This window comes from Alligator mississippiensis, chromosome 1 (assembly GCF_030867095.1).
Source record: "Alligator mississippiensis isolate rAllMis1 chromosome 1, rAllMis1, whole genome shotgun sequence".
Taxonomy (NCBI): Eukaryota; Metazoa; Chordata; order Crocodylia; family Alligatoridae; genus Alligator; species Alligator mississippiensis.
In genome coordinates this window covers 124,300,465-124,315,934 of record NC_081824.1, presented here as the reverse complement: position 1 = coordinate 124,315,934, position 15,470 = coordinate 124,300,465, and the positions used below count along the sequence as shown (strand labels likewise).

The 15,470-nt window shown below is 41.8% G+C and overlaps 1 protein-coding gene across 10 annotated transcripts in view; it reads right to left on the bottom strand.

The window, feature by feature from the left end:
• Positions 1–15,470, bottom strand: part of STX11 (syntaxin 11) — a 56,249-nt gene that overhangs the window by 22,666 nt on the left and 18,113 nt on the right. For all 10 annotated transcript variants that reach the window (XR_009455235.1, XR_009455229.1, XR_009455225.1 and 7 more), the window contains one exon: positions 906–15,470. This exon is cut by the window's right edge. The gene's annotated coding sequence lies outside the window, so the exon portion shown is untranslated. The remainder of the gene's footprint in view (positions 1–905) is intronic.

Sequence of the window (15,470 nt, the reverse complement as noted above, 5' to 3'; positions counted from 1 at the left end):
GCCTCAGGCCCCTCCTGCACCGCCTGTTCCAAGGTGTGTGTGCACATGCTGGTACAGAGTTGATGCCTGGGCTCCGGAGCCTGGTGCAGCTGTTTGCAGCCGGCCCTGGATCTAGGTAGCTGCTGCCAGCCGGGAGCCTGGGCTGCTCCCAGCAGGCAGCTGGGACGCTGCAAGACCTGCTGGGAGCAGCCTGGGCTCCGTTGCTGGCAGCAGCTACCCAGAGCTGCGGCTGGCCATGGCGTACCGAGCAAAATGGCCTTACATGCCATGCTTGGCACGTGTGCCGGGGGTTGCTGCCCCTCATCTAACCTCTCACATGTAATGTTAGATTGGTGCATCCTCAGAGAGTAAATGAGCGGCTTTCTGCTGAAGCTATTGGCTACTGGGCCAAATCCAGACTTTTACTTGTAATGGATACTGTTAAGCAAGGATGGGACCAGACCTGTGCACTGAGAGCAGGGAACCTGTCTCTCCATTGCATACAACAATCACGTTATTGGTACAAGGGTTATACAGAGGAAGCCATCCAATTCAAAGAGAGGAGGGGAATCAGACCAGCAAGGGAAGTGTGACATGAATAGACTGTACAGAGTGTCTGGCAAAACTGAATTTGGGTAGGCAAGGTGCCAGGTGGGAGACAGAGACTATTTGGGCTAGCAGTCTGGCAGCTACAGGTGGGGGTGGGGACGAGGAGGACTCAAAGCCAATTGGCTTAGGTCAGGGTATAAGATAGGGGCTGGCTAGTGTCGGGACCCAGGGCAGCCAGCCAGCAGCTCTCCCTGACTCCCACCCGTGCAGATAAGGGTCCGGGGCCTTAGAAGGCCGTCAGGCGGGTACTTGTGACACTTGGAGTGGAATTAATTAGGCGGACGCTTATCGGTTGCAAAGCAAGATTATTTACTCACGCCGTCAAAGTGGTGAATAGCGGAGGTCAGAGATACTTGGTTAGTTCGTAGGTCATAGGTCAGTCTGCATAAGAGTTCTTTGGTTGGGCAGATAAACGGAGAAAAAATGGGGCCGGCAGGTCGTTGATTTACGTCTGATAAGGTCGAGACGGGGGAGACTGACAAGCGTTCAATTTGTCAGTTATTCTCACGCATACGTTCAGAGGTTTTTTCAGGTGTGTGTGCGGAGGTCTCCCGTCCTTCACGGAAGTGAAGACGGGTTTTATTTGTGTAATAGCCAATTGCTTTTCGCCACGTCATAAATTTAATTAGAATTGCCAATTATCTAGCGGTCTTCGCTAGGGTGTTATCATAGGGTTACTCCCTGTTTTTTCTGACCAGTTATAATGATTTATGAACAGCACAGAAGGCTAAGTTTCATTTCATGTTAGTGCCGCAGTTATAAATTTCTTTTTGACATGCGCAGCAAAAAAAAAAGCGGTTACTATCATTATTGTTAACCCTTAGTTAACCTAGTGCAGAAAAAAACTGTTTTGAATGGTTTTACTTGTTTGTGACATGGGCACTACTTAATTTGGTTGTGACATGCCCCCTTGCCCATGGCACAGCAAGTCACATCATGTTTACGTACAGACCATTTTGTTCATCATTGTTAGTGTTTGGCAAGCGGGTATATACAAAAGCAAAAAGCGTGGTTAACTTCGTTTTGAGATACTGTAAAATCCAACAACTAAAACACACAAATATAATAATGGCTATTATGATTAATGGTAAACACAAGATAATCAAAGATGCCGACACTTGAATTAACTTAAACGCAGTAAACTGTTATCCTTGATTGTATGCAATCTTTCTCTAATTCTATTTTCTAAGGTAACTGAGAGTGCGGTATCAGATTAATGCCCCCTATACGGAGGGTTTCTATAATTGTGGCTTATTATATTTGAGTTAAATTGTAGCTCTGAACACACCAATTTTCCGTGCCGTCATTAGCGGCCTTTCTTCATTTCTTCTACTGTTATCTCTCTTCTCAAATCGTTCCTTTTCCTCTTCTCTGAATGTACAGGTTCCTTTAGAACCTTGACTACTTGCCCCCTTCCATCATCATTTCCCTCATCTCTTTTCTCACGTTTTCTCAATCAATGCTTCTGTCCACACCCAACCTTTCTGCAACATCCCCCAAACCTTCAGACTACCAATGCTGTTCTTTCTCAATAATTCAGAGCTTTCCACTCAAAACATTATGACTTGGCTTCACTGCGTAAAGTCTCAAACAGGCTTTAAAACAAAACAAAACAAGTATGTACAAGATCATTAATAGGAAAAAGAAAAACCATAAAATGAGTCGTTAGTTATGTCTTTGGCCTAAAATGACAGAAGGTTCACGATCGAGTTGGAGGTTTCGAAGTCAGCTCTGTTTGCCGAGGAACCTGTTGGTAACAGCAGGAATAGAGCGACGACCCTGCTTGCGACATATGAGCAGGCGGCCATTGTGGCGTTGACCCGGGTGTGCTGCAGGTTGGTGCTTGATGATTCTCGCGATCGGGCAGTCACAGATTGCCTCTTCGTTACCGCTGGGCCTGTAAGGGGACAAAATAAACGAACAGACAAACAAACAAAGAAAACTAAAAAACAATAAAATTGTCTTTTGTATATCTACGAGCATAATGTCGTAGTGGTTGGAATAGTTCATAGATGCCCCCTTCAAGTAGTTGCTTGTTGGGGCAGGCTGCGGTGTTATCTGGAGTGCGCTGTTAGGCACGGGTACCTCCGGGGCCCGGACCGGTTGGCGGGATCGGTCAAGGTTGGTAGCCTAGTACATGTGCCAGTTGTCGTTGTCTCGCATCTCCTAGGATGTGTAACCGTTGCTTGGTAAGCGTGAAGTAGTTTAGGAGGAACCCAAACATGGCTCTTTCCTCCGGTGTCCTCTGGGATGGCAGTCTTGATTCCTTTCGTGAGTTGAATTGGGAATGTCTTGGCTTTTGATGTTCGACTGGATATGCAGTAAGATAGCTTAGGGCAACGGCTGAGTTTGCGGTTGCTGATTTTATAAGAGCTTGCAGCCGTGGAAGTTGACTTAAAAGATTTTCTGCTGGCTGAGTAACAAGCAGGTTGACGAGAAGGCGAAGGGTGATGATGTCCTCTTCTCCATAAATCTCCATGCATGCTTCGATGACATTAAGGGTGGTGGTGGTGGTTGCACCCTCTGGGTTGGTTACTTGCTTGGTTATTGTTACAGGATGAGCGGCAGCTGTAGTTGTTATTGTGTCTGATGGGAGGATCGGATTCTCGCTCGTTGCCCCCTCCCTGTGGTACAGAGGTGGGGCCGTTGGGAGCGACGTCATCTCAGGGGGCGGGCTTGCTGGGTGGAGTCCCACCTGTTCTTCTGTGGCTCTGCCCTTCTTTTTCAGGTCTTCCGGGCACCTTATATTTTTCTCGGTGCCATTTTCTGGTGGCAACGGAGGGTTTTGGCACGCTGCCATCTCCACAGCAGCTTTGCTGACTGTACCTAACTGGGTTTTTAAGTTTGCATTTTCACACAGTAGGAGTGACACTACGTTAATCATCTTTTCTTTGTCCCACTCGGCGCTTCCCCACTCCTTTCCAACTCCCTCCTCTCCTCTCAGCGAGAAGTAGCCGCTGACGCACCCTGTCTCCGCTCCGCTCGCTTGGTGATAAGCGATGTGGGCCCATAATTCATCCGCGTTATCTACACGGCGCCCCCCACTACACCAGGGGCAGTTCTTAATTAATTCCCACTCCATCACATTTCCCCTTAATCCTGTTCGTGATGCCATGTCGGGACCCAGGGCAGCCGGCCAGCAGCTCTGACTCCCACCCGAGCAGATAAGGGTCCGGGGCCTTAGAAGGCCGTCAGGCGGGTACCTGTGACGCTTGGAGTGGAATTAATTAGGTGGACGCTTATCGGTTGCAAAGCAAGATTATTTACTCACGCTGTCAAAGTGGTGAATAGCGGAGGTCAGAGATATTTGGTTAATTACAGCTTAAGGTTCGAAGGTCATAGGTCGGTCTGCATAAGAGTTCTTTGGTCGGGCAGATAAATGGAGAAAAAATCGGGCCGGCAGGTCATTGATTTACGTCTGATAAGGTCGAGACGGGGGAGACTGACAAGTGATCAATTTGTCAGTTATTCTCACGCATACGTTCAGAGGTTTTTTCAGGTGTGTGTGCGGAGGTCTCCCGTTCTTCACAGAAGTGAAGACAGGTTTTATTTGTGTAACAGCCAATTGCTTTTCGCCATGTCATAAATTTAATTAGAATTGCCAATTATCTAGCAGTCTTTGCTAGGGTGTTATCATAGGGTTACTCCCTGTTTTTTCTGATCAGTTATAATGATTTATGTACAGCACAGAAGGCTAAGTTTCATTTCATGTTAGTGTCGCAGTTATAAATTTCTTTTTGACATGCGCAGCAAAAAAAAAGCGGTTACTATCATTATTGTTAACCCTTAGTTAACCTAGTGCAGAAAAAAACTGTTTTGAATGGTTTTACTTTTTTGTGACATGGGCACTACTTAATTTGGTTGTGACAGCTAGCTAAGGGGAGGATAAATAGGAACTGGTTTAGGCAAGAAGGACAGGTCCAACAAGACTATATGAGATTGGCTAGGCAAAGTGCCCTGGATGAGAAGTTGGAGAGGGGGAGTCTGACACTGAATAAGGAGCCCAGACTAGAACATCACAAGGACAGAACATCATTGCAAGCAGAGGCGGGGGAGATCAAATGAGAAGCTGTGAGTAGGAAACTGTGATTGACTGAGTGTGGAAGGACTAAGAAATGGATAATGAGCTCAGAGGGAGAGACATGGACCAGATTTATAAGAAGCATAAGGAGTGGAGACTGATGCAGTACAATCAAGGAAAATGAGGTTGGGGCAAAAGGTAGGGAAGTGACAGCATTAGTATATAGTAGAGCAGGAGTCACAATTAGAGGGCCATGAGCAGAAGAGTCAGTTTCTTCTAAAGCACTGTAGTCTTCAGAGTTTGAAGTAGAACCTAAGATCTTGGTATCACCGATCTTCTGCTGTTCACAAATATCTGTGAAACCCACTGGCAAAGCATGGCTCCATACAGACAGTTTACCATCTCAAGTAGCAGTACCTTCAGGCATGCTAAACTGCTCTGGGAAGACTGCCTCTTGAACTGGAAGCCACATAACTGACAACTTTGGCCTAGCACTGCTGAATGATGGCAACAGGTAGCTTGTCCCAAAGCTAATAAGCACATCCACACAGTGGCACAAAGGCAGATACCATGTTTCTGATTTAAGAGGCATCACACCAGCATCAGTATCCTCAAGGGTACTGCCAGCAAGACCAGTGAGTTTACTGTGTATATAGACATGGCTGATGTGCCTCATCCCTCTCTAGCACTGGGCCACAAAGAGAATGACAACCAAATATTATCATTAGTTACATCATTAGCTCAAATGGCAAAGGTCTATATGATGGATCAACCATGCAGATGAAATGTGCATGTCCACATAATGCCATGTGATGGGTTTTCTGTTTTTCTTCAGATTGCTTTTTTAAAAACTGAAGCAATTGTATTTATTTCATGTTATAGAGACTGCATTATAGAATGTGCACAAGGGAGCCAAATTAAAGTTACAAAGGTACCTTACTTCTGACATTCCATTAATTTAGTGCTGAATTTTGCAAACCCATAATATTTTCAACAACATTTGTACACAGTAAATTATGTAGGCTTGCCATTGTTAGTGATGTATTTTTATGTTTACTTTTACAGTAAATTAAAGAGAGTTGTGGGTTTTTCTGTACAGTCAGACTCAGAAGTGGAAATCATGACTAAATATATTTAAACACTTTCAGTCAGTTATTCATTCCTTGATACATTTATGTATCAAGAGAACCAAAATTATTTCAGTTGGCCTAATAAAGATATAGATTTACCCAAAAAACCTTGTCTGCCTACATCCTTAGACCAACACAGCTACAATCTATACCCCTATAATGAGTGTTAATAACACTTAACTGTTAATTGTAAAATTAATAAGAGTCTTGACTGAGAAAGGACAGAGATTTGGAGCCAGATCCTGCAACTGATACCCATATTTAAGGAATAAAGACTACAGAATTGGATCTCTGGCTCAATGACTCCCATAATGGGGAGTCCATCATGTCTGTGTTGCAGAAATGTAGGAAAGGAAATGCTTTTATGACCATGTTGCAATGCTGACCTGAATTGGATCAATACATTTACTTAACATGCAGTTCTCAAAATCCAGTTTGCACTAGGTAACTGAGGAAAACGAGCTGCAAGAAGAACAACTTGAAAGCAAAATTGGTATCAAAGATAACCTTACTGAGGAGAATGTTTCTAGAGATCCTCAAGGGACTGCTTAAAGCTCACATTAAGTAAGTACATTTTATACTTGCTTGTACAGAATTACTTTCCCTCTGACACTGTGTAATCTGAGCCCTTTTCTGATTTCTCAGATGCATGCTGTTTTTACTAAAGTTTCCTTATAAGTTTTTATTTAAAAGAAAGTTATTTCAGACATTGCTTGCCAAATACCTCCTCCTTTTATCCTACAAATCTCTCCCCCAAATCGCATCTTGAGTGATTTCACACCTTTCTATATTAGTCTCCCTGCCTGTTTATCATTTTTGGATGATTAGCATCTCCCACTTAGTTGACGAAATCCTGACTCACATGAAAGCAATACCAAAACTTCCATTGGTTTCAACAGCACCATCATATTTTTCTCCCTGATTCAAAGCAGGAAGAGCCAGTGTGAGGGAAGAGGGGTGTTAAATGTATTTAAGGTTTAATACCACTCCATTAGTAGCAGTGATAATATGTAGTCTTAAAAGAAAAGCCATACTTCCTGGGACAAGAAGATTCTTTTCTTTTCTTTTGCACATTCCCAGGGACTCATTGCTTGACTCTGTAACTGGTGTTACATGGGTAGATTCCATCATTCTTGTAAAACAACCTGCAGGACTAGAGTATTTGGATACTTTTTCATAGTCCCTCTTCAAATGTAATGTTGCTCATTAAAATTGACAGTAGCATTCTATGATTCCAGAAATCCACTTTTCTCTTGCCACTGGACTGAAGAAAACAAATGAGACTTTCACAGAGTAAGTGCAAATAGAGCTGAAAATAAAACTACTTGTTAATGTAACTCCATGTGTAACCAAGGATATGTTCCAGCTTGTATAACATACAGCGATGATTACAAATTAACTTGCTGTTATTCCAGCAAAAGTCAGGTTATCAGTATGTCATCTGATGTGCCTGGTGACACACATGAGAAAAAAAATGCTCATCCAGAAACATTGGCTGCCTACAACAGCATTTGTCTGGGAGGGGTAGGGTTGGAAGGAGGAGGGAAAGTCATGGAAGACTAGATGGGTAAATGCTGAGCCTCCTCTACTCAGTGCTTTTGTGATTTATGAGAGAGGGTTTTTTTATTATATGCTGAATAAATGCAGCTGCAGTGCTGTCATACTTTTAAATTATTAATTATCTAGAAAAGGAAATGTCAGTGAGGAGCCATCATTTGCAGATAAATACAAAATTATTTAAGTTAGTCAAGGCTAAAGAAGCCTGAGGAGTAATACAAAGAGAACCAACCAAGCTCTGTAATGGGCAGCCTGACGGCGGAAGAAATTCAACAGTGACAAACGCAAGGTCATGCACACTGGAAGGAGTAAGATGAAACATTGTACCAATTTCTGGGCTCTAAATTAAATGGAACCACTCAAGCAAGTATCTGGGCTTCACTGCAAACAGATCAACATTTAATAGCAGTGAAAAAACCCAACAACCCACCTCCCAAATGCTAGAAGCTGTGAAAAGTAGGGGAGAAAATGCAGAAAATATTGTAATGCCATAATATAAATGGTATGTTCGTACCTGTATTGTTTTGGTTTTTTTACACTATCTCACAAAAATATAGTTTAAATGGTTAATAAAAGCAATTAGAAACATGGAATGAATCACCTCTGGACAGAGACTGAAATTGACTTAGACTTTTTAATTTTAGAGAGGTCGTATGATAAAAATTTACAAAATAGTGAATATCAGAGAGAAAACAAATCTTGTACTTATCCTCTGTCATAATACAAGAACATGGAAGCATTCAGTGAAAGTTCTTGATTGAAAACACTCTTTTGACACACTCCATAGCTAAACCATGGGATTAATTTGGGATATTGATGCCATGATCATATTATCATACCAGTATTTAAAACAAATGTTTGACATTCTGGACAAACCTGAAGGAATGGAGGGGTCCTGAGTTCTAATCTGAACTCAGCCATTCACCGCTCTGAATGAACTCAGGCAAGTCAGGCTTTTGTTTCTGTTTTGGTAGCAATGGTTCCTTTCAGATCACAGAGGAGTCTTAAGAGGATGAAGGGGTGAAATATTTATAATGCTTTGAACTTGTAAAGAAGTATTATATGAATAATGAAAACTTCCATAGTTAAATGCTAAATCACTGCTGACATTCCATATCTGCTGTAAAACAATCTCGATAGGGGTTGTCCTCTTGAAAAAACAAAGGAATGCCATGCCAGATCAAACCACTAGTCCATGTAGTCTAAAATCTAGTCTCTGACAGTGACTGATGCCAGATACATTAATAAATGGTGTATAAAATCTTCTTGGGCTTTATAATACGTAATAGCCTGTTTATACAGAAGTTTCTTCCTAAATCTGATCAGTTAGCAGTTGGGATATATCCATGATATTTTACCAATCTATAAGCAGATATTTTATAATTCAACTGTGGGTTTTTTCCATCTCCCTTTGGAGTGCTAGTACTGCCTCTTGGCACTAGGCAAGAGCACCTTCACCATACATCTTATTTATGACTCTAATTTTGTAGGTTAATCTACATGAACTGTTCCCTGTGCCTGTGTGAAGGCCCATTTTCAATGCTGGGCCAGTATGGAGCTTTTGAATAAATGAGAATCAGGCTCAGTACAATTTAGCATGCATTAATAATCACAGATATTAATGCGCTGGGTCCCTGTGAAATAGCAGTATATTAATGTATTTTCATGCTTTTCTTTTTTAAACTAATGGCTGAATGTAAGTGTTCATGGATTAATTAACTGCCAAGTAGAGCAGAAGACTATAATGTGGCACAGATGATAAGAATGTTCCCATTATGCTAGTTTGCCAGTGAATCTGAATCTTAACCTGTAGTATCTCCTACTTCAGTTTTGATCTTCTGCTTTGAGCATAGACTATTTTCTGCACTGTCCTCGGATGTGAATAAACCTTATCTTCCTCCATAAGAAACAAACTCTTCTGAGGAGAGCTCAAGAGCCAAGTACTTCTATACTTGCATAAACACAGATTAACTTGACTGAAATCCATGGAGTTATCTGGAATTACAAGGGGATAAATGAGAACAGCATTTGGGCCAGCAAATAGTTTTGCAAATACTTTCCTGACTTTCATTAAGACTAAGAACTTGATGTAAAAGAATGGATTGTTGAAAGATCTATAGATATATGCTTCAGTGTTAAAGCCTCCTCTCTTGTTTCTATAGGGGTGGATTTAGCATTTTCTTCAATCTTCCCCAAAGGCATTGGAAATATGCTCTAGGTTTAGTACTCTGAATTCCTTGTGAACTGCAACTTGGCATTCATGTATGACTTTTAAAGTTCATTACATATACAGGGCTTTTAAAATAGCTGCAAAGCTATTTAAGATTGTGCTAAATGCCAGATAGGATTGTAGCATGAACTGAACTAATGTAGCTGATGTTAACATAGAGTGTAATAATAGTGAAATGTAACAATGTTAGTCTTGTCCTGTAAGCAACTTGAAAACTCCATTTTGTATCCTTCCGCTTGACATGAGTGAATGAACTTTGCATAGCCTTTATGTATGAGTGTGTGTAAAAGGGTGAATGGTGAGAGAATGGCATAGAGACGGAAGAAGAAGATTCAACTGTTTATGTAAGTAACAAGGCACCAAATGTAAGTTACCAACCACTAACTAACTAACAAACAGCTGAAGAATCCCTTTGAAACTCAAAGGCACAAAGGAGATAACAGAAGAAGAAATTCTGCCAGATGGGCAACAAAAACACTCCAAGGCCTTATAAGATAAGCTGAAGACAAAAGAAGAACAACCACAAAAACAGAAGCTGGGTATGGAAAAACCCCGAAGCACTGAAACAAAGGATGCCAATCCCTATAAAAGAACACTTTGAAAATGCCAAGTTGGATGAGTCTCTTTCTCTACTGCTGTTTCATAGGAGCACAGATGCATCTGTTCACCCCACTCCAGCTGTTATCTTTAAATCTGCTATCTTCAAATCAACATCATCTACTCAATAATCCTGGGTTGGCCACCCTGGGCTGATATTGAGCAACTATTGCTGGTAACTATATCTGGTGTATGTGTGGATGAAATGGTTGTTTTGTGTATGTGTATGCCTTTGTGTAATGATGTGTATGATGATTTGTGTGCATTTGTATGAACAGTGTGCCTGAACCTCTATGTCTAACTCACGTAATCAATAAACGTGGCACCTTGCCTTATCCCCCTTTATAAAGTCTTACTTGTGATTTGAGCAATTGACAATTTGTGTAACAGGATGAAGAGGAGGCAGTGCTATGTCTTCTGCTGACACAGAAGAGATGGCAGGCACCGGCATGTTTGACTATTTTAACAGCCGAGTGAATGGACAAATTCAAAATACTTTCACTTTGTGGGCCAGATCTTCAACTAGTTCCACTGAAGTAAGTGAAACAAAACTGATTTTATACAAGCCTAGGGCATGACCCATTATGTAGTAAATCAGAACTGTCCAACTTCTGGGCTATGCTGCCCCTGGGCTGTAAGCAAGGGCTATCCCCAAGGGTGGCAGCAGGAAGTGGAAGCTGAAGGTAGGAGGGGGAACCCAAAGAGGTGGTGATGGTACTAGTAGTAGTAGCAGGTGATGGAAGGAGGTGATGATGGCTGGGGGAGTGCTGTCTGGGCCCACTGTGGAGGGGGGTGGGGGGGGAAGCTAAGGAGGTAAAAGAATTAGGATCCTGTGGGCCATAAGATAACCACTCGCAGGTTGCATGTGGCCTGCGGGCTGCAAGTGAGACAACCCTGTAGTAAACCACTGGATTTTTTTCATTTTCTTCATTAAGGGATTACATATTACATACACATTGTAAATAAAATATAGTATAGAAAAGCTTCCATTTGAACAAGCCTAGTATAGGAAGGTACAAATATAAAATGAAGGATTACTGGCTAGTCAGTAGCACAAAAATGGGGGTTATGGCAGGTTGCCTCAATAGAAGCTTTGCATGAAAGGCACAGGAATGCCACTCTATTTGGCACTGGTTAGGCCTCAACTAAAGAACTGTGTGCATTTTAAGAAGTATAGAGAGACACTAGAGAGGGTGCAGATGTGAGAAACAAAGATAATAAAGGGAAAGCAAGCCATGTGAGGAAGGGTTGAAGGAACTAGATATATTTAGTTTGGAGACAAGGAGAATATAGAAGGAAATGGTAGCAGTTTTCAAATATTAGGAAGAATGCCATAAAGAAGATTGTTCTTTCATCACAGATGACATGTGGCAGCAGGCCTGAACTGCAGCAAAACAGATTTGGATCAAATCTCATTAAAAATAATCTTGACTGGAAGAACAGTTGGACAATGGAAAAATCTGACTAGAGAAGCTGTGGAATCATTTTCACTGGAGATTTTTAAGGAGAGGCTGGATCAGCTTCACTCAATGGTTTGGGAACAGTATTTGGAGTAGATGTCCCTTGAAATTCCAGCCACATAATTCTATGAAGGCACCATCGCTATCATCACAATATGTCTTCATATAGTTTATGCTAGTAGTAGCATTTCAAAATATAAATACACAACCTTTGTTAACACTGAACATTTACACAACAGATACAAGAAACATTACTACTGGTTTCAAAGCTAAGCGAGGACCCAAGAAACAGCAAAAACCCTGGACAAAGAGGTCTATCAAAATGTCAGGATCCGATTTAGGCATATTTATTGCAACAGTAATTTCCAGAGGTAAGCTCCTGCTATTCAGAACGCTCTGTTCCTTGTTCTTTCAAGTGCACGCTTTGCACAGGACATGTGTGATGTGTCAGAATGGGGAGATGTCACTGGGTAGCATTTGGCATTTAAAAGCTCTGTAGATGGTAACCACAACCTTATTGGAAATGGCCCAATGGATTATTAGAAATGTTAACTTTTATTGTGGCTGTTCTGCAGCATTATAGCACATGAAAAGCAAGAAAGGATGAAACCTCCAAAAAAAAAAGAAAGAAAGAAAAAAAAGTATTTTTATGTCATTGATAGGCTCATTTCTGTAAATCCCTCTTGACTGGTAACCCTTGTTCAAGATGGTAGGACTTGTTCAAATTGCTTATCCAAGTTAGTCAAAGAGTGCTTTGAAGTAGTTTTGTCAAGAGCAGTCAAACTGGGGTGAGTTCTTCATCCAAGAAGCAAAAGTACAGCCTTTCAGCTGGTTGAAGGTGGAACTCCTTCCCACACTCTCCCCCTACACCCTCACCCTCCCCAAAATCCCCAAAACATTTTTGTTCATTTATCTGGGCAGAGAACAAAACATTTTAAAGCTTATCCATAACTAATTATTGTCTAGGGTGCTTACTGAATAAAAAGCCAGGCAACATACAGGTAAATTATTGATAGCAGAGTAACAGTGTGACAGATTTCCATGCATCATTTTTAATGAAACCAAGTCATTTTTATGTTTGTATTTTATAGAGAAGTATATTATCTGGGAAAAAAAGAATAAAAATCAATGGTACATGTCAGGGTCCTAGGATACGGTATCTGTCAAATGAGTTGCATACCTGATCTGAGGAAAACAGGGGCCTGGGTTTTATTTGTTGAAATCTAGATCTAGATGGTTGCAGCCATTTAAAAATGCTGGGGGGTAGTTACTCATCCACATCCAACTCTTAACAATTAAAAAAAAAAGTGATGAACTGGCACTGAGTTCACTATAAATGAAGGCAGGGAGGTAGGCCTTTTCTCTTGTTCAGACCACGGAGCTACTTATGCAGTTCCCTATGCGGGCAATTAGATCCAGCAGTTCTTTTAAAATACTGTCAGTCTGCACACAAGCCAGTGTTGCTTCAGTTCAGTCACTGGTTCTGCTGGCTAGCAGCCCTTATATTCTGTGCTGTAAAGGACTGAAATAAGGGCTCTGTTCCAAAGTCCTGATCTGCCAAGCGGGAGAGGGTCAACCAAGCAGGCTCCACGCTTCTCACTGCAAGCAATTTCCCAGATCACTTCCTATCTTTGTCCACCAGGAATACTCTGTGTCCTGTCTTGTGGTTCCATCCTCATCCTCTGTCTCTGGGGCCTTAGTGCAGTCTCAGACTTGGAAATTCCTTTCTTCTGGGAGCTGTCCAGCCCTGGTCCAGGCTTCCCTACCTAGACTGACTCTCTTTCCCTGGCTTGCAGTTTTCAAAGACCTGAGAAGGTGAAGCTGGAACTGATCATGCACATGTATGTGTAAAGAGCCCTCTACCTGGGCTTCCCTGGCATTCTGCTCTGCTACTTTCATGTGGGATTTGCTAACCTGTTCAAAGTTCCACTGAAGTGAATGGAATGACACTGCTCTACGCAGGTAAAGCCTGAACCACAACCTTTAAGTGATTTATAGATTAAAATGAGTAGGGGGGGAGTGGCAACTGTATGGTTGCAGCTTTCTCTGGAGTAGTAGATGTTGATGAATGCATCAACACAGGTGATGGTGCAAAGCAGGGTTATAGTTGCCTCGAGTCTGCCTGATTGACTAGATGGCAAGTTCCACTCATGCAACCACCAGTAGAGCTGCACTCACTAGAAATTGCAAGTAAAAGACATCCTAGCATAGCTGAAGCCTATAGGTTTAGATATTTGTTGAGCCCCCTCTGGCCCATGCCTTTCCCAGATCCATGGTGACTCCAGTGTGGGGGAGGCATGCACAGCATTTTCCTGAGGTCGGAGCCCAACACCAGTTTCCCTGGCAGCTGCAGGCTGGAACATCTCCACCAGGATTTCTAAGCACTGCAAATTTTCCAGAACTTTCCAGCATTAGGAATGAACATCTGTCTATAATGTCCTTTGTTGATATTTTCCCTGCAACACTTGTAGGCTTAATACTTAATTTGGTTTCCTAGTTTAGCAAGTTTCCCAAAGATTTGTTGTTGCTAATGATCTGAATTTGCAAGAGCAAATTCACTCTCCTGCATTTAAACTGCTGCGATTTTCTTGGAAAACAAATCTATTTTAATTTCAGTATTTGAGTCAAACTCCTCGCGCTCAGTCTATCTGTTCCACACATGGAAACACTCATATGAACTCTGGCAGCCTACAATGCAGAGCTGATCATGGCATATTAGGTTTTAAGGGGCACCACCAGCTGTTCTTGTTCAATAGCAAAGGCAGTGTAGAGCTGTTTTTTAGGTTGTGGATGTTTACAATGTAACATCAGTCCTAAGAAAAGTATATGTACTATGCATGCACACAGGCATGTGTAAACACTGGAATTACTTAGTCCATTTATAACACCTGATGAAGTAGACTGTAGTGTATGAAAGCTCATGGTTCAATGAACAAGTTAAGGCACCACACTGCCCTGCTTTTCCATGTGCTATAATACTCCCCATCGAATTTAAAAGCTATGCTTTATGGAGAATTCACATTTTTACTACAGTTTAAATGAAAATAAGATGAACATGCCAGATGGTGAAAGAACATGGGTGTTATGAGGCACTGCAAAAGGAATTTACCACTGCTGAAAATCTTACCTTGTCAGCACCGTAACTGGCTGTTACGTAAGTTAGACATGGTCAAAGGAAGGTGAGGGAGCAAACTAATTCTCCCACTGATATAGCAGCAACTTGAACTTAAACAGCACCTTCCCTTTGAGGTTCCCAAAGAACTCCATCCATAATTTCACAACACAAAACCTTAGCTACGGGATTGTCTTGTCCTTTCAAACATATTTGATTTGCTAACTCATCAGACATGTTACCACTCCACTGAACTGCACTTTTTTGTTCTTTACACAAGATATTATCAAGGTTACTATACTGGTGATTAGCATACTGATGTCCTGAGTAACTCACAGTATTTTGGTCTCGTTTAAGTCAGTGGAAGTTTGGTCATCACCTTCAGCAAGACCTGGTTTTGGCCCAGTAGGAAGAAAGGAAAGACACACACACATAAGCAAAGAGTGTTTTTTCTTGGGTGATGTAATAAACTAGACATGAAACACAATAATGATTGTCAGTCATGTGTAGAGGAGAATGATTCAGCTATAAGAACCAAGCATACGTCACAATCACCTGTATCTTCTAGCCAGCTCCTTAAAAAATATAAAGCACAAAGTTTATGGGATGCAGTCAGTCAGTCAATCAGTCCTGAGGCCACACCAATCATTGAGGCATCTTTGATATAGCAATGACTTTCCTCCATTCTTCCTGCAATCCTTATACAGTCAGTCAGTTTTCATCCTATCCAGTCTTTGATGTTGGTGGTCCAGCTTGTGCTAGGTCTTCCTCCTCT